General features: G+C 45.4%; 1 protein-coding gene across 1 annotated transcript in view; it reads left to right on the forward strand.

Annotated features, from left to right (window-relative positions):
• The window catches only part of UAP1 (UDP-N-acetylglucosamine pyrophosphorylase 1), a 257215-nt gene that overhangs the window by 1476 nt on the left and 227960 nt on the right, over positions 1 to 27779 (forward strand). Inside the window, exon 2 of the mRNA XM_068239943.1 lies at positions 5425 to 5584. The gene's annotated coding sequence lies outside the window, so the exon portion shown is untranslated. The remainder of the gene's footprint in view (positions 1 to 5424; positions 5585 to 27779) is intronic.

Genomic DNA, 27779 nt, shown 5'->3' on the forward strand with positions numbered 1-27779 from the left:
AGGCTAGGTGCACACTTAGCAGCAAACGCTATCGTTGCAGAACAAACGCTGCACTTTTGTCGCTAATGGAAGTCGATGGACCGCAGGAAAAACATCATATAAAAACGCATATGCGTTTTCAAACATGCGTTTTTTAAATGCAGGTTTTGTTGCATAATATTCAAAAACACACATAATAAAAGTCAATGGTATGCAGTTTTTATGCGTTTTTCAAGTGTTTTATATGCGTTTTTATTTTTAAAAAAATTCTGATGTATTTCCGCTTCCTGTTGTTTTCCTAGTGATTAGCATAAAACGCAATTGAAAAGCGCATACAAAACGCATATGGGTTTTGTATATGTGAAACACAAACGCATAAAAACACACACAAAACGCTTGAAAAACAAATCTGAAAGGAAAAAAACGCAAACGTACTAAAAATGCACACAAAAAAACCCCACACATGACAGAAAATGCAATCTTTCACGCTCTGTTATGTGTGCACCCAGCCTCAGTCAGTTTTAAGCACTGAAGGGGTCAATAAACTGAGGCAATTAGCGGCCAATCAATCGATTAAAATCGATCGATTGATCGCAAATCGATTGACCAATCGATCGATTTGCGGCCGATTTTGATCGACTTCAATCGATCTGACATGCTGGAAAATCTAGGTCGATCTGTTGAGATTGCTTATTTTGCATTGGACCTAATGGAAATCTTATGGCAAAAAAAAAATGCCATCAGATCGATTTTCAATAGATTTCATACTGAAATCTATTGGAAATCTGTTCCTAGTAAAAAATGTTCCTAAACACATCAGATTGATCAGAAATCTATCTGATGATCTATCTGCTGCTAATCTAACGAGTGTATGGCCAACTTAAGTATGAGCTGAGTGTAAAGGTGGCCATACACTTATAGATTCTGGCAGATGCCTGTCAAGTCCAATCTGACAGGAATCTATCTGATGTGTGCCATACACTAGGAACAGATTTCCAATAGATTTCAGAATGAAATCTATTGGAAATTGATCTAAATGCATTATTGGACCTTTAGATCCAATGCAACTCTATGGGCCATCGATCTGCTGCCAGCAGCAGATCGACCTAGATTTTCCATCCTGTCAGATAGATCAAATCAAATGAAATCAGCTTCAAATCGATTAAATGGGGAATTTGATAGAATCGATTTCTGATCGATCCTATAGAATCGATCGATGGCTGAAATCGACCAGTGTATGGGCCCCTTAAATGCATTATTGGACCATTAGAGCCAATGCAACTCTGGGCCATCGATGTGCTGCCAGCAGCAGATCGGCCGAGATTTTCCATCCTGTCAGATACATCAAATCGATCGAAATCGGCTGCAAATTGTTTGAATAGGGAATTTGATAGAATCGATTTCTGATCAATCAATTCTATAGAATCGATCAATCGATGGCTGAAATTGACCAGTATATCAGCCCTTTAAAGGGAACCTTAACCGTGGATAAAAAAAGTTTCACTTACTTGGGGCTTTCCCAAGCCTCCTGCAGCCTTCCTGTGCCCGCGCAGTTCCTCCAGTGTCCTCCGGTCCCCCGCTGTGGCTTAGTTTCGTTTCCGGCCAACTGCCAGTCATCCTCCTGTAACACGTCCTATTCTTCCGCATTCCCCGACGTAAAGTGCCGTAAAGCACGTAATTCGGACGTGCTTTACGGCACTTTTAGGGCGGAGAATGCGTTCCATGGGCGCGCTTTACGGTGCTTTACGTCGCGGAATGTGGAAGAATAGGACTGTTGCAGGAGGACGACTGGCTGTCGGCCGAAAACGAAACTAAGCCGCGGTGGAGGACTGGAGGACACTAGAGGAGCTGCACTGGCACAGGACAGGAGGAGGCTTGGGAAAGCCCCAGGTAAGTGAAACTTTTTTTTATCCACGGTTAAGGTTCCCTTTAAGTGCATTAGTAGCCATAATTGTGGATTCATGATTGGCCAGCTTGGTGTTAGTAGTTTTCAGATCATCAAATCATTATATTTGTGATCTGTACACAGAAACTACGGTAATTAGTAGCCAAATAGAAAGTTATATAAATAGATCACATATATAATGATTTGATGATCTGAAAACTACTAACACCAAGCGGGCCAATCATGGCAAAACGATGGAACTTTGACATGTTTAGTACAAGAACAAGAGTTCGGGTTCCAGAATATCTGGGGCTACTGGGATATCAGATATGAACCCACCTAACGGAGTAGGCATGAGCTACCACTAGAATGAAGGACTAGTTTCTTAAGCCTGGTACACACTTTCAATTATGATTGGCCAATAACTGACCAATTATACCACCTATGGCTAGGTCCACACTTGTCCGTTCAGGATCAAATCCGTTTTAAACGGATCTTTTTTTTTTTTTCTAAACAAAACGGAGGCTAAGGTGTAGCCACAGGAGATGTTTCCAGTCCGTGGAAACGTCAGCGGGGTGGTGGGTTGTTCCCCCCCCTCCCCTGGGTCCCCCGCTCTCCCTCCAGCTAGTTTCAAAAATTGAAATCATTTAAAATGAATCTAATGTAGCAAGCGGCATGCAGGGAACTTACCAAGGCTGTGGAGTCAGAGCCGGGGCCATTTTGGGTACCCGGAGTTGGAGTCGTGTTTTCATAAACTGAGGAGTCGGAGTTGGAGTCGGAAGATTCTTGTACCGACTCCACAGCCCTGGAACTTACTTCCTTGCGTTCCACCGCTGCCGCGTCACTTCCTGTAATGCCGTTCTCTGTTGTTCCTTGGACAGCATTACAGGAAGTGAAGCAGCAGCAGTGGGACGTAAGGAAGTAAGTTCCGTGCTCGCGCTTGCTACATATACATTTTTGAAACTTGCTGGAGGGAGAGCGGGGGTGGGGGACCCAGGTGAGGGGGGGGTGCTGCCAATTGCCACCCCCTTCATGGCTGCTTCCCCCTCTAGCATGGTGGCCCCCTCTCACCCACAGACTGTGACACAAAAACGGATCAGTTTCTGTGTCCAAAACTGCCTGTGTAGCGGGGGATCCGTTTTCGGATTGATTTTCACTACCCCTCCGTGTATTCGGGGTCCTTGAAAATGTTGCAAATCCGGACTATTCATTCAGGTTTTAAAAACGGGCCCCCCTGAACGCAGACAGATCCGCTTTTTTATGGGTGAAGAGAGCTGCTATCTTTAACACTGGTATCCGTGGCTACAGTTTTGATCTGGCCAGAAAACGGAGCCACAGATACGTTAACAGACCAAGTGTGAACCTAGCCTACAGTGTTCTCCCCAGAAAATTTTTCCAGCCGGGTGGCATGAAAAAGTAGCAGGGTGGGGTGATATGACAGAATGCAGGGCCGGCGCTTCTCTGCCTACAGTAGAGGAGGAGATGAGCCGATGACAGTCGGGTGCTCACCAAAAGAGCCTGGGGAGAACACTGGCCTATATGTAGTATGATTGTTTACCTACACAATCTGCTCATTAAATCCAATATCTGTTGGCTCACATAGTGCATGGAGTCGGTAAGGTTAGGTAGTGATTGGCCAAAGATAATTGAAAGTGTGTAGCAGGATTTACTCACTGGGAAGACTACATCCTATAGGTGTTATGCCTGGGGCACACCATGCAATTTCCTTCAGATAGACGGATCAAAACGATAATTTCCAATAGGTCCGATCTGATTTCAGATCTTTTTTCCAATGGACTTTCCAAAAACTTCTACAAAAAATGCATCAGAAAAATGATGAGAAATCAGATAGGACCTGTCAGAAATCATCGATTGGACCTGTCTATCTGATGGGAAATTGCATGGTGTGTATGTACCAGGCATAACAACTAGCTGGAAGCATCTGAGTCATTATCTGATCATGTATGATATGTGTGAAAGTGGAGATTCCATTCTACAATGGGGAACAGTTTTATTTACATAGTTGTGTCCTATTTTGTTCCATCTTATATATGCTTATTAATGTTCCTTTTTCTTTATGTTTATGATTGTCTCACAAGGTTATATTCTCTACATCAGGCTTATTAACTCCTTCCATAGAGTCACGATCAGGCCCGTTTTGTAGGGCCATGCAGCCGCCCTGACCTCTGAGGGAGGGGAGGTGGCAGTGATGGAGAGGGAGCTGCAGCTGTGGGGAGAGCGGCCTGACCTCTCCCTCCCTTCTTCTCCCATGCCGCCCTCCGTGCTCCCCTTCCGATGCAGAGTAAAGCGCAGCAGGAAGCAATGTACAGAGCAACTCACCTGCCTGAGTTCCAATCGCCGGTCACTAGCCGCTGGTCTCCTCCTCTGCATAGCCGCTTATACACACTATACTTCCTGTTTGGGGGTACCTGTTTAGCAGGAAGTATAGTGTGTATAAGCGGCTATGCAGAGGAGGAGACCAGCGGCTAGTGACCTGCGATTAGAACGCAGGCAGGTGAGTTGCTCTCTACATTGCTTCCTGCTGCGCTTTACTCTGTATCGGAGGGGGAGCACGGAGGGCGGCCGGGGAGAGGAAGGGAGAGGTCGGGTCGCTCTCCCCTCGGTTGACTCCCCCCTCCATTATGACCTACCTATCTAGCCGATACTGGGGGCACCTACCTATCTAGCCTATACTGGGGGTACCTACCTATCTAACCTATATGGGGAGAACCTACCTATCTAGGCTATATGGGGGCAGCTACCTATCTAGCCTATACTGGGGACACCTACCTATCTAGCCTATACTGGGGTACCTACCTATCTAACCTATACTGGGGGCACCTACCTATCTAACCTATACTGGGGGCACCTACCTATATCACCTATACTGGAGGCACCTACCTATCTAGCCTATACGGGGGGAACCTACCTATCAAACCTATACGGGGACAGCTACCTATCTAGCCAATACTGGGGGCACCTACCTATCTAACCTATACTGGGTGTACCTACCTATCTAACCTAAACTGGGGGCACCTACCTATCTAGCATATACTGGGGGTACCTACCTATCTAACCTATATTAGCAGCACCGACCTATCTAGCCTATACTGGGGGCACGTACCTATCTAGCCTATACTGGGGGCACGTACCTATCTAGCCTATACTGGGGGCACCTACCTATCTAGCCTATATTGGGGGCACCTACCTATCTAACCTATACTGGGGGTACCTACCTATCTAGCCTATACTGGGGGTACCTACCTATATAGCCTATACTCGGGTACCTACCTATCTAGCCTATACTGGGAGGCATCTACCTATCTAACCTACACTACAAGCACCTACCTATCTAACCTTAACCTATACTGGGGGCAGCTACCTATCTAACCTATATTGCTGGTACCTACCGATCTAACCTATACTGGGGTCAGCTACCTATCTAGCCTATATTGAAGGTACCTACCTGTGTGAAGAAACCCGATGCCGGGTTAAACGCGTCATGTGAGGCTGCAATCTTGTGACGGATCTCTGTGTATGGCCTCGCTCTCTCTCCTCAGCGTTCTGGGTCCTGCTTCAAACCGCCCGAACGGCAGAAGTAGCCGGTGCACATAAACGGACGGCGGCAGAGAGTGGCACGCAAGGGAACCTGGCATATGGACGTTGCTAATGCTGGAAGTACCCGCCATTATAGCGTAATACGCTTATACAAAAGGACAGGTGAGTCCCGGCGAGTGCCGGTCTGCTTAGAAAAATTGCTGGGTATGCTCTGCATATAAAAAGGGGAGTTAAAGTAAGAGGCTGAAGTCTGTTCATCATACACTATCCGTGACATATGGCACATGACCCGGATACCTATAGAGGATTAATAGCATCCTGAGTTTACATAAAGGGGGCCCCGAAGGAATATGCTATTGGTAACTGTTGCTTATGCTTGAATAATAGGAGTGCACTCCAAATTTATCTAGCGCTAGTCCTACCATCCTCTATGGGAACTGCAGCCATTTTTATGGCATTAAATGGGGTGGGGGGTTTGTTCACACTATGCTTTTGGAATAATAAATATTTTTGATACGTTGTATATGAGGCTCCTGACTAACCTTTTTGTCATACCCGCCTATCTAACCTATACGGGGGCAGCTACCTATCTAACCTGTACTGGGGGCTCCTACCTATCTAACCTATACTTGGGACACCTACCAATCTAACTTATACTGGTGGCACCTACCTATCTAACCTGTACTGGGGGCACCTACTGTACCTATCTAGCCTATACTGGGGGCACCTACCTATCTAACCTATAATGGGGCAGCTACCTATCTAACATACTGGTGGCACCTACCTATCTAGCCTATACTGTGGGCACCTACCTAGCTAACCTATGCTGGGGGCACCTAGCCTATACGGTGGGCAACTATTCTGGCTACCTATATTGGAGGCACCCACCTAGCTAACCTGTACTGGGGGCACCTACCTATCTAACCTATACTGGGGGCAGCTACCTATCTAACCTATATTGCTGGTACCTACCTATCTAACATACATTGGGGGCAGCTACCTATCTAACCTATATTGGGGCAGCTACCTATCTAACCTATACTGGGGGCACCTACCTATCTAGTCTATACTGCGGGCACCTACCTAGCTAGCCTATACTGGGGGCAACTCTTCTGGCTACCTATATTGGAGGCACCCACCTAGCTAACCTATACGGGGGTTACCTACCTATCTAACCTATAGCGGGGACACCTGCCTATCTAACCTATACTGGGGCAACTATACTGCATAGCTATACTGGAGGCACCTACCTGGCTAACCTATACTGAGGGGACCTATAACTGGCTAACCTATACTGAGGCCACCTATAGCTGGCTACCTATACTGAGGCACCTATGCCTGGCTACCTATACTGGGGGCACCTATGCCTGGCTACCTATACTGGGGGGATTTATAGCTGGCTACCTATACTGAGTGCAACTAGACCTGGCTAACCTCTGCAGTACTGGAGGCTGGGTGCAGGATTCTGCAGAGAATACATCCTGTAAGACAGTCCTGCAGCTCTACAAATGGGAGAGGTACCCAAAAGTCATTTCTCACCACCATTTACAACTGACTGACAGAGCGTGACTGTATACGGCCCTGAAACATGGTCACACTTGATAGTAATCTGGTGTTACAATTTATAGGATGACAGGATGGCAATAATTCTCCAGTTATTTTATGCAACAGCTATGAATTGCTGCTATGAATTATTACTCTGTGCTAGTATATGGTCCTGAAAAAGCATCACACTTGATAGATACATTTTCCAACAAGCATACACACTCCAACTTAGGCCACTCCCACATCAGTCTTTGGCCAAGTTGTGCTCCTCACTTGGAAACCTAAAAACACATCACCTCTTGGTATACATGTTGTTTACTACCCCATCCCCCCAATTCCCATAGATTGTAAGCTCACAAGGACAAGGCTCTGTCATCATTTTGTGTCTTGAAATGTGTTATACATTTTATTCATCATGTAACATTTGTCACTGTAATTATTTTGTCTACCAAGTCTGTATTTTGAGCCAGTGTGTTTATATTTGGTGTATACATTTTTCTGTATTACAATACACCCCATGTTTTTACTTACTTTGTACCGCACACAGTAATTTTTTGGTGCTTGGTGTGCTTTTGGTGGGGAGTGTTTCTGCTCTTTGCTGATAGCCGGTATTCAGCAAAGCACTGTGGTAAATCCTTGCAGTGCCTGAAGTGTGCTTATATCGCAAAGGTGCACTGCGTGCAACATTTCAGTGGCAGTTAGAGTGCCGTTCTCATTCTGTGGAATGAGACTCAAAAAATGTAATCACTGCAACATGGAGCCACAATTGCTTGGTAAAAATTAGGGGTGGGACGACGAATCCGGCGAATCCACGAATCCCTCGAATATTGGGAAATATTCGAGATTCGTGGATTCGAATCCCGACGCCATTTTTCACTTTCCGAATCCGCCGAATCCCGACGCTGCATCGCCGCATACGCCGCTCCCCCTGCCCGCACTCGTCCTCCCCCGACCTTCTCCGACCCCCCCGCGCCTCCTCCGTTCGCCTGCATCAACTCACCTGAGCGGAGCGCACAGAGCGGCAGACCTCTCGCCGACTTCCTGGTTCCCCCTAGTGACCGGCTCTTACAATGATGTCATCAGTAAGAGCCGGTCCGGCCACTAGAGGGAACAGAGAAGTATCGAAGAGGTCTGCCGCTCTGCGTCCACGGACAGGTGAGTAGATATTCATGCAGGGGTGAGCGGAGTAGGCACGGGGGGGAGCGGAGGGGGCACGGGGGGGGGGGAGCGGAGGGGGCACGGGGGGGCGGAGGAGGCACGGGGGGGAGCGGAGGAGGCACGGGGGGGGCGGAGGAGGCCGGGGAGGGGGGTTGGCGGTGAGCGGAGGAGGCATGGGAGGCCCCTATACCTACCTACAGGCCCCTATACATACCTACAGGCCCCTATACCTACCTACCCACCTACAAGCCCCTATACCTACCTACCTACCTACCCACCTACAGGCCCCTATTCCTACCTACCTACCTACCTACCTACCTAAAGGCCCCTATACCTACCTACCTACCTAAAGTCCCGTATACCTACCTATACATCTACCTACCTACCTACAGGCCCCTATACCTACCTACCCACCTACAGGCCCCTATACCTACCCACCTACAGGCCCCTATACCTACCTACCTAAAGGCCCCTATACCTACCTACCTAAAGGCCCCTATACCTACCTACCTAAAGGCCCCTATACCTACCTACAGGCCCCTATACCTACCTACCCACCTACAGGCCCCTATACCTACCTACCCACCTACCTACCTACCTAAAGGCCCCTATACCTACCCACCCATCTACCTACCTACAGGCCCCCCTACCTACCTACCTACCTACGTAAAGGCCCCTATATCTACCTACCTACCTACCTAAAGGCCCCTACACCTACCTACCTACAGGCCCCTACACCTACCTAAAGGCCCCTACACCTACCTACCTAAAGGCCCCTATACCCACCTACCTACCTACAGGCCCCTACACCTACCTACCCACCTACCTAAAGGCCCCTATACCTACCTACCTACATACCTACCTATACTGAAGGTCCCTTTACCTACCTACCTAAAGGCCCCTAAACCTACCTACCTAAAGGCCCCTATACCTACCTACCTAAAGGCCCCTATACCTACCTACATACCTACCTATACTTAAGGCCCTATACCCTATATACCTATACTGAAGGTCCCTTTACCTACCTACCTATACTGAAGGCCCCTATACCTAGTTAACTACCAATACTGAAGGCCCATATACCCTGCTACCTATACTGAAGGCCCATATACCCTGCTACCTATACTGAAGGCCCATATACCCTGCTACCTATACTGAAGGCCCATATACCCTGCTACCTATACTAAAGGCCCATATACCCTGCTACGTATACTAAAGGCCCATATACCCTGCTACCTATACTGAAGGCCCATATACCCTGCTACCTATACTGAAGGCCCATATACCCTGCTACCTATACTGAAGGCCCATATACCCTGCTACCTATACTGAAGGCCCACATACCCTGCTACCTATACTGAAGGCCCATATACCCTGCTACCTATACTTAGGGCCCCTATACCTTGCTACCTATACTGAAGGCCCCTATACCTTGCTACCTGTACTGAAAGCTACCCATATTGAAGGCACCCATACCTAGCTAGCTATACTGAAGGCACCTTTACCTTGCTACCTATGCCTGGGTACCTATACTGCGGGCAACTATACCACAGATCGCACAATTCTTATGTGCAGGATTCGTTAGATTCGGGATTCGAAAGGTTCGAGATATTCAAGAACCTTTATAGATTCGGATTCGGATTCGAAGAAATTGTGGATTCGTCCCATCCCTAGTAAAAATGCAATCACACTTCATAGTCGATTGTGATTTGCCTTTTGCGATCCCAATGTTGAACTAGGCCTAAAGGGAACCAGATGGATCCCAATTATTTATCAGGTGGTCATCGTGTTTCCTGACTTTTCACTTGAGGGTATAAGAGTGGTACCCATGATGACCACCTATCCCCCTTATTCCTCTTAAAAACCGCCATCCCCAATACCTCTCACACTCCTTTCCCCAACCCACCCTAAAAGTCAGGATTGGTATGGCTGTGGGGAGGAGGAGGCCATAAGTAGAACTTGGGGGTATATTTAAATCATTTTAAATATGCCCCTGAGTTCTACACTGCAGGTTGCAACAATTTGTAATCACCAATCAAATTCTCTCAAGAGCCAGTTCACACTTGGTGCCGTTCTCATTCTGTGGAATGAGACTCGAAAAACGTAATCACTGCAACATGGAGCCACAATTGCTTGGTAAAAATGCAATCACACTCCATAGGCGATTGCGATTTGCCTTTTGCGATCCCAATGTTGAACCAGGCCTAAAGGGAACCAGATAGATCCCAATTATTTATCAGGTGGTCATCGTGTTTCCAGACTTTTTACTTGGGGGTGTAAGAGTGGTACCCATGATGACCACCTATCCCCCTTATTCCTCTTAAAAACCGCCATCCCCAATACTTCTCACACTCCCTTCCCCCAACCCGCCCTAAGAGTCTACCTTGCCATGGTGGGCCGGCTTACAATCCTATTGGCCACAATATGATTTACTTTTAGCCATTTGGATTAGTCAAAGTACTCTGCCAAAAAAATATAATAAACTATCTTAGAGGGAGATCAACTAATTAGGGATCTTTTGTATTAGGCACCAATCAAATTCTCTCAAGGGCCAGTTCACACTTGGTGTGCTTTCGGTGGGGAGCATTTTTGCTCTTTGCTGATAGCCGGTATTCAGCAAAGCACTGTGGTAAATCGTTGCAGTGCCTGAAGTGTGCTTATATTGCAAAGGTGCACTGCATGCAACATTTCAGTGGCAGTTAGAGTGCCGTTCTCATTCTGTGGAATGAGACTCGAAAAAAAGTAATCACTGCAACATGGAGCCACAATTGCTTGGTAAAAATGCAATCACACTCTATAGGCGATTGCGATTTGCGTTTTGCGATCCCAATGTTGAACCAGGCCTAAAGGGAACCAGATGGATCCCAATTATTTATCAGGTGGTCATCGTGTTTCCAGACTTTTTACTTGGGGGTGTAAGAGTGGTACCCATGATGACCACCTATCCCCCTTATTCCTCTTAAAAACCGCCATCCCCAATACCTCTCACACTACCTTCCCCCAACCCGCCCTAAGAGTCTACCTTGCCATGGTGGGCCGGCTTACAATCCTATTGGCCAAAATGTGATTTACTTTTAGCCAATTGGATTAGCCAAAATACTCTGCCAAAAAAGAATATAATAAACTATCTTAGAGGGAGATCAACTAATTACGGACCTCTTGTATTAGGCATGTTTATATTCAAAAAGTGTATCGTGCCCATTTTGCCAATAGCAACAGCAAGGCCATGAACATGTATATTGCATTGCCGGGTTTTTGCTAGTGCAATTGGTATTTTCCAGAATTACGATTGTCGGCCTGCATCTTTTTTGTTTTGTTTGCGCTTCTGTGCTTTGTAACTTTTTGGTGAGGATTGGTATGGCTGTTGGGAGGAGAAGGCCATAAGTAGAACTTGGCGGTATATTTAAATCATATTAAATTTGCCCCAGAGTTCTACACTGCAGGTTGCAACAATTTGTAATAACCAATCAAATTCTCTCAAGGGCCAGTTCACGCTTGGTGTGCTTTTGGTGGGGAGCGTTTCTGCTCTTTGCTGATAGCCGGTATTCAGCAAAGCACTGTGGTAAATCCTTGCAGTGCCTGAAGTGTGCTTATATCGCAAAGGTGCACTGCGTGCAACATTTCAGTGGCAGTTAGAGTGCCGTTCTCATTCTGTGGAATGAGACTCGAAAAACGTAATCACTGCAACATGGAGCCACAATTGCTTGGTAAAAATGCAATCACACTCCATAGGCAATTGCGATTTGCCTTTTGCGATCCCAATGTTGAACCAGGCCTAAAGGGAACCAGATGGATCCCAATTATTTATCAGGTGGTCATCGTGTTTTCAGACTTTTCACTTGAGGGTGTAAGAGTGCTACCCATGATGACCACCTATCCCCCTTATCCCTCTTCAAAACCGCCATCCCCAATACCTCTCACACTCCCTTCCCCCAACCCACCCTAAGAGTCTACCTTGCCATGGTGGGCCGGCTTACAATCCTATTGGCCAAAATGTGATTTACTTTTAGCCAATTGGATTAGCCAAAGTACTCTGCCAAAAAAGAATATAATAAACTATCTTAGAGGGAGATCAACTAATTAGGGACCTCTTGTGTTAGGCACCAATCAAATTCTCTCAAGGGCCAGTTCACACTTGGTGTGCTTTTGGTGGGGAGCGTTTCTGCTCTTTGCTGATAGCCGGTATTCAGCAAAGCACTGTGGTAAATCCTTGCAGTGCCTGAAGTGTGCTTATATCGCAAAGGTGCACTGCGTGCAACATTTCAGTGGCAGTTAGAGTGCCGTTCTCATTCTGTGGAATGAGACTCGAAAAACGTAATCACTGCAACATGGAGCCACAATTGCTTGGTAAAAATGCAATCACACTCCATAGGCGATTGCGATTTGCCTTTTGCGATCCCAATGTTGAACCAGGCCTAAAGGGATCCAGATGGATCCCAATTATTTATCAGGTGGTCATCGTGTTTCCAGACTTTTCACTTGGGGGTGTAAGAGTGGTACCCATGATGGCCACCTATCCCCCTTATCCCTCTTCAAAACCGCCATCCCCAATACCTCTCACACTCCCTTCCCCCAACCCGCCCTAAGAGTCTACCTTGCCATGGTGGGCCGGCTTACAATCCTATTGGCCAAAATGTGATTTACTTTTAGCCAATTGGATTAGCCAAAGTACTCTGCCAAAAAAGAATATAATAAACTATCTTAGAGGGAGATCAACTAATTATGGACCTCTTGTATTAGGCATGTTTATATTCAAAAAGTGTATCGTGCTCATTTTGCCAATAGCAACAGCAAGGCCATGAACATGTATATTGCATTGCCGGGTTTTTGCTAGTGCAATTGGTTTTTTCCAGAATTACGATTGTCGGCCTGCATCTTTTTTGTTTTGTTTGCGCTTCTGTGCTTTGTAACTTTTGGGTGAGGATTGGTATGGCTGTGGGGAGGAGGAGGCCATAAGTAGAACTTGGGGGTATATTTAAATCATTTTAAATATGCCCCTGAGTTCTACACTGCAGGTTGCAACAATTTGTAATCACCAATCAAATTCTCTCAAGGGCCAGTTCACACTTGGTGTGCTTTTGGTGGGGAGCGTTTTTGCTCTTTGCTGATAGCCGGTATTCAGCAAAGCACTGTGGTAAATCCTTGCAGTGCCTGAAGTGTGCTTATATCGCAAAGATCCACAGCGTGCAACATTTCAGTGGCAGTTAGAGTGCCGTTCTCATTCTGTGGAATGAGACTCGAAAAACGTAATTACTGCAACATGGAGCCACAATTGCTTGGTAAAAATGCAATCACACTCCATAGGCGATTGCGATTTGCCTTTTGCGATCCCAATGTTGAACCAGGCCTAAAGGGAACCAGATGGATCCCAATTATTTATCAGGTGGTCATCGTGTTTCCAGACTTTTCACTTGGGGGTGTAAGAGTGGTACCCATGATGACCACCTATCCCCCTTATCCCTCTTCAAAACCGCCATCCCCAATACCTCTCACACTCCCTTCCCCCAACCCCCCCTAAGAGTCTACCTTGCCATGGTGGGCCGGCTTACAATCCTATTGGCCAAAATGTGATTTACTTTTAGCCAATTGGATTAGCCAAAGTACTCTGCCAAAAAAGAATATAATAAACTATCTTAGAGGGAGATCAACTAATTAGGGACCTCTTGTATTAGGCATGTTTATATTCAAAAAGTGTATCGTGCCCATTTTGCCAATAGCAACAGCAAGGCCATGAACATGTATATTGCATTGCCGGGTTTTTGCTAGTGCAATTGGTGTTTTCCAGAATTACGATTGTCGGCCTGCATCTTTTTTGTTTTGTTTGCGCTTCTGTGCTTTGTAACTTTTTGGTGAGGATTGGTATGGCTGTGGGGAGGAGGAGGCCATAAGAAGAACTTGGAGGTATATTTAAATCATTTTAAATATGCCCCTGAGTTCTACACTGCAGGTTGCAACAATTTGTAATCACCAATCAAATTCTCTCAAGGGCCATTTCACACTTGGTGTGCTTTTGGTGGGGAGCGTTTCTGCTCTTTGCTGATAGCCGGTATTCAGCAAAGCACTGTGGTAAATCCTTGCAGTGCCTGAAGTGTGCTTATATCGCAAAGGTGCACTGCGTGCAACATTTCAGTGACAGAGTGCTGTTCTCATTCTGTGGAATGAGACTCGAAAAACGTAATCACTGCAACATGGAGCCACAATTGCTTGGTAAAAATGCAATCATACTCCATTGGCGATTTCAATTTGCCTTTTGCGATCCCAATGTTGAACCAGGCCTAAAGGGATCCAGATGGATCCCAATTATATATCAGGTGGTCATCGTGTTTCCAGACTTTTCACTTGGGGGTGTAAGAGTGGTACCCATGATGGCCACCTATCCCCCTTATCCCTCTTCAAAACCGCCATCCCCAATACCTCTCACACTCCCTTCCCCCAACCCGCCCTAAGAGTCTACCTTGCCATGGTGGGCCGGCTTACAATCCTATTGGCCAAAATGTGATTTACTTTTAGCCAATTGGATTAGCCAAAGTACTCTGCCAAAAAATAATATAATAAACTATCTTAGAGGGAGATCAACTAATTAGGGACCTCTTGTATTAGGCATGTTTATATTCAAAAAGTGTATCGTGCCCATTTTGCCAATAGCAACAGCAAGGCCATGAACATGTATATTGCATTGCCGGGTTTTTGCTAGTGCAATTGGTATTTTCCAGAATTACGATTGTCGGCCTGCATCTTTTTTGTTTTGTTTGCGCTTCTGTGCTTTGTAACTTTTGGGTGAGGATTGGTATGGCTGTGGGGAGGAGGAGGCCATAAGTAGAACTTGGGGGTATATTTAAATCATTTTAAATATGCCCCTGAGTTCTACACTGCAGGTTGCAACAATTTGTAATCACCAATCAAATTCTCTCAAGGGCCAGTTCACACTTGGTGTGCTTTTGGTGGGGAGCGTTTCTGCTCTTTGCTGATAGCCGGTATTCAGCAAAGCACTGTGGTAAATCCTTGCAGTGCCTGAAGTGTGCTTATATCGCAAAGGTGCACAGCGTGCAACATTTCAGTGGCAGTTAGAGTGCCGATCTCATTCTGTGGAATGAGACTCGAAAAACGTAATCACTGCAACATGGAGCCACAATTGCTTGGTAAAAATGCAATCACACTCCATAGGCGATTGCGATTTGCCTTTTGCGATCCCAATGTTGAACCAGGCCTAAAGGGAACCAGATGGATCCCAATTATTTATCAGGTGGTCATCGTGTTTCCAGACTTTTCACTTGGGGGTGTAAGAGTGGTACCCATGATGACCACCTATCCCCCTTATCCCTCTTCAAAACCGCCATCCCCAATACCTCTCACACTCCCTTCCCCCAACCCACCCTAAGAGTCTACCTTGCCATGGTGGGCCGGCTTACAATCCTATTGGCCAAAATCTGATTTACTTTTAGCCAATTGGATTAGCCAAAGTACTCTGCCAAAAAAAGCATATAATAAACTATCTTAGAGGGAGATCAACTAATTAGGGACCTCTTGTGTTAGGCACCAATCAAATTCTCTCAAGGGCCAGTTCACACTTGGTGTGCTTTTGGTGGGGAGCGTTTCTGCTCTTTGCTGATAGCCTGTATTCATCAAAGCACTGTGGTAAATCCTTGCAGTGCCTGAAGTGTGCTTATATCGCAAAGGTGCACTGCGTGCAACATTTCAGTGGCAGTTAGAGTGCCGTTCTCATTCTGTGGAATGAGACTCGAAAAACGTAATCACTGCAACATGGAGCCACAATTGCTTGGTAAAAATGCAATCACACTCCATAGGCGATTGCGATTTGCCTTTTGCGATCCCAATGTTGAACCAGGCCTAAAGGGATCCAGATGGATCCCAATTATTTATCAGGTGGTCATCGTGTTTCCAGACTTTTCACTTGGGGGTGTAAGAGTGGTACCCATAATGGCCACCTATCCCCCTTATCCCTCTTCAAAACCGCCATCCCCAATACCTCTCACACTCCCTTCCCCCAACCCGCCCTAAGAGTCTCCCTTGCCATGGTGGGCCGGCTTACAATCCTATTGGCCAAAATGTAATTTACTTTTAGCCAATTGGATTAGCCAAAGTACTCTGCCAGAAAAGAATATAATAAACTATCTTAGAGGGAGATCAACTAATTACGGACCTCTTGTATTAGGCATGTTTATATTCAAAAAGTGCATCGTGCCCATTTTGCCAATAGCAACAGCAAGGCCATGAACATGTATATTGCATTGCCGGGTTTTTGCTAGTGCAATTGGTATTTTCCAGAATTACGATTGTCGGCCTGCATCTTTTTTGTTTTGTTTGCGCTTCTGTGCTTTGTAACTTTTTGGTGAGGATTGGTATGGCTGTGGGGAGGAGGAGGCCATAAGTAGAACTTGGGGGTATATTTAAATCATTTTAAATATGCCCCTGAGTTCTACACTGCAGGTTGCAACAATTTGTAATCACCAATCAAATTCTCTCAAGGGCCAATTCACACTTGGTGTGCTTTTGGTGGGGAGCGTTTCTGCTCTTTGCTGATAGCCGGTATTCAGCAAAGCACTGTGGTAAATCCTTGCAGTGCCTGAAGTGTGCTTATATCGCAAAGGTGCACAGCGTGCAACATTTCAGTGGCAGTTAGAGTGCCGTTCTCATTCTGTGGAATGAGACTCGAAAAACGTAATCACTGCAACATGGAGCCACAATTGCTTGATAAAAATGCAATCACACTCCATAGGCGATTGCGATTTGCCTTTTGCGATCCCAATGTTTAACCAGGCCTAAAGGGATCCAGATGGATCCCAATTATTTATCAGGTGGTCATCGTGTTTCCAGACTTTTCACTTGGGGGTGTAAGAGTGGTACCCATGATGACCACCTATCCCCCTTATCCCTCTTCAAAACCGCCATCCCCAATACCTCTCACACTCCCTTCCCCCAACCCGCCCTAAGAGTCTACCTTGCCATGGTGGGCCGGCTTACAATCCTATTGGCCAAAATGTGATTTACTTTTAGCCAATTGGATTAGTCAAAGTACTCTGCCAAAAAAGAATATAATAAACTATCTTAGAGGGAGATCAACTAATTACGGACCTCTTGTATTAGGCATGTTTATATTCAAAAAGTGTATCGTGCCCATTTTGCCAATAGCAACAGCAAGGCCATGAACAGGTATATTGCATTGCCGGGTTTTTGCTAGTGCAATTGGTATTTTCCAGAATTACGATTGTCGGCCTGCATCTTTTTTGTTTTGTTTGCGCCTCTGTGTTTTGTAACTTTTTGGTGAGGATTGGTATGGCTGTGGGGAGGAGGAGGCCATAAGTAGAACTTGGGGGTATATTTAAATCATTTTAAATATGCCCCTGAGTTCTACACTGCAGGTTGCAACAATTTGTAATCACCAATCAAATTCTCTCAAGGGCCAGTTCACACTTGGTGTGCTTTTGGTGGGGAGCGTTTCTGCTCTTTGCTGATAGCCGGTATTCAGCAAAGCACTGTGGTAAATCCTTGCAGTGCCTGAAGTGTGCTTATATCGCAAAGGTGCACAGCGTGCAACATTTCAGTGGCAGTTAGAGTGCCGTTCTCATTCTGTGGAATGAGACTCCAAAAACGTAATCACTGCAACATGGAGCCACAATTGCTTGGTAAAAATGCAATCACACTCCACAGGCGATTGCGATTTGCGTTTTGCGATCCCAATGTTGAACCAGGCCTAAAGGGAACCAGTTGGATCCCAATTATTTATCAGGTGGTCATCGTGTTTCCAGACTTTTCACTTGGGGTGTAAGAGTGGTACCCATGATGACCACCTATCCCCCTTATCCCTCTTCAAAACCACCATCCCCAATACCTCTCACACTCCCTTCCCCCAACCCGCCCTTAGAGTCTACCTTGCCATGGTGGGCCGGCTTACAATCCTATTGGCCAAAATGTGATTTACTTTTAGCCAATTGGATTAGCCAAAGTACTCTGCCAAAAAAAAGAATATGATAAACTATCTTAGAGGGAGATCAACTAATTAGGGACCTCTTGTATTAGGCATGTTTATATTCAAAAAGTGTATCGTGCCCATTTTGCCAATAGCAACAGCAAGGCCATGAACATGTAAATTGCATTGCCAGGTTTTTGCTAGTGCGATTGGTATTTTCCAGAATTACGATTGTCGGCCTGCATCTTTTTTGTTTTGTTTGCGCTTCTGTGCTTTGTAACTTTTTGGTGAGGATTGGTATGGCTGTGGGGAGGTGGAGGCCATAAGTAGAACTTGGGGGTATATTTAAATCATTTTAAATATGCCCCTGAGTTCTACACTGCAGGTTGCAACAATTTGTAATCACCAATCAAATTCTCTCAAGAGCCAGTTCACACTTGGTGTGCTTTTGGTGGGGAGCGTTTCTGCTCTTTGCTGATAGCCGGTATTCAGCAAAGCACTGTAGTAAATCCTTGCAGTGCCTGAAGTGTGCTTATATCGCAAAGGTGCACTGCGTGCAACATTTCAGTGGCAGTTAGAGTGCCGTTCTCATTCTGTGGAATGAGACTCGAAAAACGTAATCACTGCAACATGGAGCCACAATTGCTTGGTAAAAATGCAATCACACTCCATAGGCGATTGCGATTTGCCTTTTGCGATCCCAATGTTGAACCAGGCCTAAAGGGAACCAGATAGATCCCAATTATTTATCAGGTGGTCATCGTGTTTCCAGACTTTTTACTTGGGGGTGTAAGAGTGGTACCCATGATGACCACCTATCCCCCTTATTCCTCTTAAAAACCGCCATCCCCAATACTTCTCACACTCCCTTCCCCCAACCCGCCCTAAGAGTCTACCTTGCCATGGTGGGCCGGCTTACAATCCTATTGGCCACAATGTGATTTACTTTTAGCCATTTGGATTAGTCAAAGTACTCTGCCAAAAAAATATAATAAACTATCTTAGAGGGAGATCAACTAATTAGGGATCTTTTGTATTAGGCACCAATCAAATTCTCTCAAGGGCCAGTTCACACTTGAAGTACTTTTGGTGTAGAGCGTTTCTGCTCTTTGCTGATAGCCGGTATTCAGCAAAGCACTGTGGTAAATCCTTGCAGTGCCGGAAGTGTGCTTATATCGCAAAGGTGGCAGTTAGAGTGCCGTTCTCATTCTGTAGAATGAGACTCAAAAAATGTAATCACTGCAACATGGAGCCACAATTGCTTGGTAAAAATGCAAGCACACTCCATAGACGATTGCGATTTGCCTTTTGCGATCCCAATGTTGAACTAGGCCTAAAGGGAACCATGTGGATCCCAATTATTTATCAGGTGGTCATCGTGTTTCCAGACTTTTCACTTGGGGGTGTAAGAGTGGTACCCATGATGACCACCTATCCCCCTTATTCCTCTTAAAAACCGCCATCCCCAATACCTCTCACACTCCTTTCCCCAACCCGCCCTAAGAGTCTACCTTGCCATGGTGGGCCGGCTTACAATCCTATTGGCCAAAATGTGATTTACTTTTAGCCAATTGAATTAGCCAAAGTACTCTGCCAAAAAAGAATATAATAAACTAACTTAGAGGGAGATCAACTAATTAGGGACCTCTTGTATTAGGCACCAATCAAATTCTCTCAAGGGCCAGTTCACACTTGGTGTGCTTTCGGTGGGGAGCATTTTTGCTCTTTGCTGATAGCCGGTATTCAGCAAAGCACTGTGGTAAATCGTTGCAGTGCCTGAAGTGTGCTTATATTGCAAAGGTGCACTGCATGCAACATTTCAGTGGCAGTTAGAGTGCCGTTCTCATTCTGTGGAATGAGACTCGAAAAAAAGTAATCACTGCAACATGGAGCCACAATTGCTTGGTAAAAATGCAATCACACTCCATAGGCGATTGCGATTTGCGTTTTGCGATCCCAATGTTGAACCAGGCCTAAAGGGAACCAGATGGATCCCAATTATTTATCAGGTGGTCATCGTGTTTCCAGACTTTTTACTTGGGGGTGTAAGAGTGGTACCCATGATGACCACCTATCCCCCTTATTCCTCTTAAAAACCGCCATCCCCAATACCTCTCACACTACCTTCCCCCAACCCGCCCTAAGAGTCTACCTTGCCATGGTGGGCCGGCTTACAATCCTATTGGCCAAAATGTGATTTACTTTTAGCCAATTGGATTAGCCAAAATACTCTGCCAAAAAAGAATATAATAAACTATCTTAGAGGGAGATCAACTAATTACGGACCTCTTGTATTAGGCATGTTTATATTCAAAAAGTGTATCGTGCCCATTTTGCCAATAGCAACAGCAAGGCCATGAACATGTATATTGCATTGCCGGGTTTTTGCTAGTGCAATTGGTATTTTCCAGAATTACGATTGTCGGCCTGCATCTTTTTTGTTTTGTTTGCGCTTCTGTGCTTTGTAACTTTTTGGTGAGGATTGGTATGGCTGTTGGGAGGAGAAGGCCATAAGTAGAACTTGGCTGTATATTTAAATCATATTAAATTTGCCCCAGAGTTCTACACTGCAGGTTGCAACAATTTGTAATAACCAATCAAATTCTCTCAAGGGCCAGTTCACACTTGGTGTGCTTTTGGTGGGGAGCGTTTCTGCTCTTTGCTGATAGCCGGTATTCAGCAAAGCACTGTGGTAAATCCTTGCAGTGCCTGAAGTGTGCTTATATCGCAAAGGTGCACTGCGTGCAACATTTCAGTGGCAGTTAGAGTGCCGTTCTCATTCTGTGGAATGAGACTCGAAAAACGTAATCACTGCAACATGGAGCCACAATTGCTTGGTAAAAATGCAATCACACTCCATAGGCAATTGCGATTTGCCTTTTGCGATCCCAATGTTGAACCAGGCCTAAAGGGAACCAGATGGATCCCAATTATTTATCAGGTGGTCATCGTGTTTTCAGACTTTTCACTTGAGGGTGTAAGAGTGCTACCCATGATGACCACCTATCCCCCTTATCCCTCTTCAAAACCGCCATCCCCAATACCTCTCACACTCCCTTCCCCCAACCCACCCTAAGAGTCTACCTTGCCATGGTGGGCCGGCTTACAATCCTATTGGCCAAAATGTAATTTACTTTTAGCCAATTGGATTAGCCAAAGTACTCTGCCAAAAAAAGCATATAATAAACTATCTTAGAGGGGGATCAACTAATTAGGGATCTCTTGTGTTAGGCAACAATCAAATTCTCTCAAGGGCCAGTTCACACTTGGTGTGCTTTTGGTGGGGAGCGTTTCTGCCCTTTGCTGATAGCCGGTATTCAGCAAAGCACTGTGGTAAATCCTTGCAGTACCTGAAGTGTGCTTATATCGCAAAGGTGCACTGCGTGCAACATTTCAGTGGCAGTTAGAGTGCCGTTCTCATTCTGTGGAATGAGACTCGAAAAACGTAATCACTGCAACATGGAGCCACAATTGCTTGGTAAAAATGCAATCACACTCCATAGGCGATTGCGATTTGCCTTTTGCGATCCCAATGTTGAACCAGGCCTAAAGGGAACCAGATGGATCTCAATTTCTTTATCAGGTGGTCATCGTGTTTCCAGACTTTTCACTTGGGGGTGTAAGAGTGGTACCCATGATGGCCACCTACCCCTCTTATCTCTCTTTAAAACTGCCATCCCCAATACCTCTCACACTCCCTTCCCCCAACCCGCCCTAAGAGTCTACCTTGCCATGGTGGGCCGGCTTACAATCCTATTGGCCAAAATGTGATTTACTTTTAGCCAATTGGATTAGCCAAAGTACTCTGCCAAAAAAGAATATAATAAACTATCTTAGAGGGAGATCAACTAATTAGGGACCTCTTGTATTAGGCATGTTTATATTCAAAAAGTGTATCGTGCCCATTTTGCCAATAGCAACAGCAAGGCCATGAGCATGTAAATTGCATTGCCGGGTTTTTGCTAGTGCAATTGGTATTTTCCAGAATTACGATTGTCGGCCTGCATCTTTTTTGTTTTGTTTGCGCTTTTGTGCTTTGTAACTTTTTGGTGAGGATTGGTATGGCTGTGGGGAGGAGGAGGAGGCCATACGTAGAACTTGGGGGTATATGTAAATCATTTTAAATATGCCCCTGAGTTCTACACTGCAGGTTGCAACAATTTGTAATCACCAATCAAATTCTCTAAAGGGCCAGTTCACACTTGGTGTGCTTTTGGTGGGGAGCGTTTCTGCTTTTTGCTGATAGCCGGTATTCAGCAAAGCACTGTGGTAAATCCTTGCAGTGCCTGAAGTGTGCTTATATCGCAAAGGTGCACTGCGTGCAACATTTCAGTGGCAGTTAGAGTGCCTTTTGTGATCCCAATGTTGAACCAGGCCTAAAGGGAACCAGATGGATCCCAATTATTTATCAAGTGGTCATCGTGTTTCCAGACTTTTCACTTGGGGGTGTAAGAGTGGTACCCATGATGACCACCTATCCCCTTATCCTTTTTCAAAACCGCCATCCCCAATACCTCTCACACTCCCTTCCCCCAACCCCCCCTAAGAGTCTACCTTGCCATGGTGGGCCGGCTTACAATCCTATTGGCCAAAATGTGATTTACTTTTAGCCAATTGGATTAGCCAAAGTACTCTGCCAAAAAAGAATATAATAAACTATCTTAGAGGGAGATCAACTAATTAGGGACCTCTTGTGTTAGGCACCAATCAAATTCTCTCAAGGGCCAGGTCACACTTGGTGTGCTTTTGGTGGGGAGCGTTTCTGCTCTTTGCTGATAGCCGGTATTCAGCAAAGCACTGTGGTAAATCCTTGCAGTGCCTGAAGTGTGCTTATATCGCAAAGGTGCACTGCGTGCAACATTTCAGTGGCAGTTAGAGTGCCGTTCTCATTCTGTGGAATGAGACTCGAAAAACGTAATCACTGCAACATGGAGCCACAATTGCTTGGTAAAAATGCAATCACACTCCATAGGCGATTGCGATTTGCCTTTTGCGATCCCAATGTTGAACCAGGCCTAAAGGGATCCAGATGGATCCCAATTATTTATCAGGTGGTCATCGTGTTTCCAGACTTTTCACTTGGGGGTGTAAGAGTGGTACCCATGATGGCCACCTATCCCCCTTATCCCTCTTCAAAACCGCCATCCCCAATACCTCTCACACTCCCTTCCCCCAACCCGCCCTAAGAGTCTACCTTGCCATGGTGGGCCGGCTTACAATCCTATTAGCCAAAATGTGATTTACTTTTAGCCAATTGGATTAGCCAAAGTACTCTGCCAAAAAAGAATATAATAAACTATCTTAGAGGGAGATCAACTAATTACGGACCTCTTGTATTAGGCATGTTTATATTCAAAAAGTGTATCGTGCCCATTTTCCAATAGCAACAGCAAGGCCATGAACATGTATATTGCATTGCCGGGTTTTTGCTAGTGCAATTGGTATTTTCCAGAATTACGATTGTCGGCCTGCATCTTTTTTGTTTTGTTTGCGTTTCTGTGCTTTGTAACTTTTGGGTGAGGATTGGTATGGCTGTGGGGAGGAGGAGGCCATAAGTAGAACTTGGGGGTATATTTAAATCATTTTAAATATGCCCCTGAGTTCTACACTGCAGGTTGCAACAATTTGTAATCACCAATCAAATTCTCTCAAGGGCCAGTTCACACTTGGTGTGCTTTTGGTGGGGAGCGTTTCTGCTCTTTGCTGATAGCCGGTATTCAGCAAAGCACTGTGGTAAATCCTTGCAGTGCCTGAAGTGTGCTTATATCGCAAAGGTGCACTGCGTGCAACATTTCAGTGACAGTTAGAGTGCTGTTCTCATTCTGTGGAATGAGACTCGAAAAACGTAATCACTGCAACATGGAGCCACAATTGCTTGGTAAAAATGCAATCACACTCCATAGGCGATTGCGATTTGCCTTTTGCGATCCCAATGTTGAACCAGGCCTAAAGGGATCCAGATGGATCCCAATTATTTATCAGGTGGTCATCGTGTTTCCAGACTTTTCACTTGGGGGTGTAAGAGTGGTACCCTTCATGGCCACCTATCCCCCTTATCCCTCTTCAAAACCGCCATCCCCAATACCTCTCACACTCCCTTCCCCCAACCCGCCCTAAGAGTCTACCTTGCCATGGTGGGCCGGCTTACAATCCTATTGGCCAAAATGTGATTTACTTTTAGCCAATTGGATTAGCCAAAGTACTCTGCCAAAAAAGAATATAATAAACTATCTTAGAGGGAGATCAACTAATTATGGACCTCTTGTATTAGGCATGTTTATATTCAAAAAGTGTATCGTGCCCATTTTGCCAATAGCAACAGCAAGGCCATGAACATGTATATTGCATTGCCGGGTTTTTGCTAGTGCAATTGGTATTTTCCAGAATTACGATTGTCGGCCTGCATCTTTTTTGTTTTGTTTGCGCTTCTGTGCTTTGTAACTTTTGGGTGAGGATTGGTATGGCTGTGGGGAGGAGGAGGCCATAAGTAGAACTTGGGGGTATATTTAAATCATTTTAAATATGCCCCTGAGTTCTACACTGCAGGTTGCAACAATTTGTAATCACCAATCAAATTCTCTCAAGGGCCAGTTCACACTTAGTGTGAGCTTTTGGTGGGGAGCGTTTCTGCTCTTTGCTGATAGCCGGTATTCAGCAAAGCACTGTGGTAAATCCTTGCAGTGCCTGAAGTGTGCTTATATCGCAAAGATGCACAGCGTGCAACATTTCAGTGGCAGTTAGAGTGCCGTTCTCATTCTGTGGAATGAGACTCGAAAAACGTAATCACTGCAACATGGAGCCACAATTGCTTGGTAAAAATGCAATCATACTCCATTGGCGATTTCAATTTGCCTTTTGCGATCCCAATGTTGAACCAGGCCTAAAGGGATCCAGATGGATCCCAATTATATATCAGGTGGTCATCGTGTTTCCAGACTTTTCACTTGGGGGTGTAAGAGTGGTACCCATGATGGCCACCTATCCCCCTTATCCCTCTTCAAAACCGCCATCCCCAATACCTCTCACACTCCCTTCCCCCAACCCGCCCTAAGAGTCTACCTTGCCATGGTGGGCCGGCTTACAATCCTATTGGCCAAAATGTGATTTACTTTTAGCCAATTGGATTAGCCAAAGTACTCTGCCAAAAAATAATATAATAAACTATCTTAGAGGGAGATCAACTAATTAGGGACCTCTTGTATTAGGCATGTTTATATTCAAAAAGTGTATCGTGCCCATTTTGCCAATAGCAACAGCAAGGCCATGAACATGTATATTGCATTGCCGGGTTTTTGCTAGTGCAATTGGTATTTTCCAGAATTACGATTGTCGGCCTGCATCTTTTTTGTTTTGTTTGCGCTTCTGTGCTTTGTAACTTTTGGGTGAGGATTGGTATGGCTGTGGGGAGGAGGAGGCCATAAGTAGAACTTGGGGGTATATTTAAATCATTTTAAATATGCCCCTGAGTTCTACACTGCAGGTTGCAACAATTTGTAATCACCAATCAAATTCTCTCAAGGGCCAGTTCACACTTGGTGTGCTTTTGGTGGGGAGCGTTTCTGCTCTTTGCTGATAGCCGGTATTCAGCAAAGCACTGTGGTAAATCCTTGCAGTGCCTGAAGTGTGCTTATATCGCAAAGGTGCACTGCGTGCAACATTTCAGTGACAGAGTGCTGTTCTCATTCTGTGGAATGAGACTCGAAAAACGTAATCACTGCAACATGGAGCCACAATTGCTTGGTAAAAATGCAATCACACTCCATAGGCGATTGCGATTTGCCTTTTGCGATCCCAATGTTGAACCAGGCCTAAAGGGAACCAGATGGATCCCAATTATATATCAGGTGGTCATCGTGTTTCCAGACTTTTCACTTGGGGGTGTAAGAGTGGTACCCATGATGGCCACCTATCCCCCTTATCCCTCTTCAAAACCGCCATCCCCAATACCTCTCACACTCCCTTCCCCCAACCCGCCCTAAGAGTCTACCTTGCCATGGTGGGCCGGCTTACAATCCTATTGGCCAAAATGTGATTTACTTTTAGCCAATTGGATTAGCCAAAGTACTCTGCCAAAAAATAATATAATAAACTATCTTAGAGGGAGATCAACTAATTAGGGACCTCTTGTGTTAGGCACCAATCAAATTCTCTCAAGGGCCAGTTCACACTTGGTGTGCTTTTGGTGGGGAGCGTTTCTGCTCTTTGCTGATAGCCGGTATTCAGCAAAGCATTGTGGTAAATCCTTGCAGTGCCTGAAGTGTGCTTATATCGCAAAGGTGCACTGCGTGCAACATTTCAGTGGCAGTTAGAGTGCCGTTCTCATTCTGTGGAATGAGACTCGAAAAAAGTAATCACTGCAACATGGAGCCACAATTACTTGGTAAAAATGCAATCACACTCCGTAGGCGATTGCGATTTGCCTTTTGCGATCCCAATGTTGAACCAGGCCTAAAGGGATCCAGATGGATCCCAATTATTTATCAGGTGGTCATCGTGTTTCCAGACTTTTCACTTGGGGGTGTAAGAGTGGTACCCATGATGGCCACCTATCCCCCTTATCCCTCTTCAAAACCGCTATCCACAATACCTCTCACACTCCCTTCCCCCAACCCGCCCTAAGAGTCTACCTTGCCATGGTGGGCCGTCTTACAATCCTATTGGCCAAAATGTGATTTACTTTTAGCCAATTGGATTAGCCAAAGTACTCTGCCAAAAAAGAATATAATAAACTATCTTAGAGGGAGATCAACTAATTACAGACCTCTTGTATTAGGCATGTTTATATTCAAAAAGTGTATCGTGCCCATTTCGCCAATAGCAACAGCAAGGCCATGAACATGTATATTGCATTGCCGGGTTTTTGCTAGTGCAATTGGTATTTTCCAGAATTACGATTGTCGGCCTGCATCTTTTTTGTTTTGTTTGCGCCTCTGTGTTTTGTAACTTTTTGGTGAGGATTGGTATGGCTGTGGGGAGGAGGAGGCCATAAGTAGAACTTGGGGGTATATTTAAATCATTTTAAATATGCCCCTGAGTTCTACACTGCAGGTTGCAACAATTTGTAATCACCAATCAAATTCTCTCAAGGGCCAGTTCACACTTGGTGTGCTTTTGGTGGGGAGCGTTTCTGCTCTTTGCTGATAGCCGGTATTCAGCAAAGCACTGTGGTAAATCCTTGCAGTGCCTGAAGTGTGCTTATATCGCAAAGGTGCACAGCGTGCAACATTTCAGTGGCAGTTAGAGTGCCGTTCTCATTCTGTGGAATGAGACTCGAAAAACGTAATCACTGCAACATGGAGCCACAATTGCTTGGTAAAAATGCAATCACACTCCATAGGCGATTGCGATTTGCCTTTTGCGATCCCAATGTTGAACCAGGCCTAAAGGGAACCAGATGAATCCCAATTATTTATCAGGTGGTCATCGTGTTTCCAGACTTTTCACTTGGGGGTGTAAGAGTGGTACCCATGATGACCACCTATCCCCCTTATCCTTTTTCAAAACCGCCATCCCCAATACCTCTCACACTCCCTTCCCCCAACTCCCCCTAAGAGTCTACCTTGCCATGGTGGGCCGGCTTACAATCCTATTGGCCAAAATGTGATTTACTTTTAGCCAACTGGATTAGCCAAAGTACTCTGCCAAAAAAAGCATATAATAAACTATCTTAGAGGGAGATCAACTAATTAGGGACCTCTTGTGTTAGGCACCAATCAAATTCTCTCA

Source organism: Hyperolius riggenbachi, chromosome 6 (assembly GCF_040937935.1).
Source record: "Hyperolius riggenbachi isolate aHypRig1 chromosome 6, aHypRig1.pri, whole genome shotgun sequence".
Lineage (NCBI taxonomy): Eukaryota > Metazoa > Chordata > Amphibia > Anura > Hyperoliidae > Hyperolius > Hyperolius riggenbachi.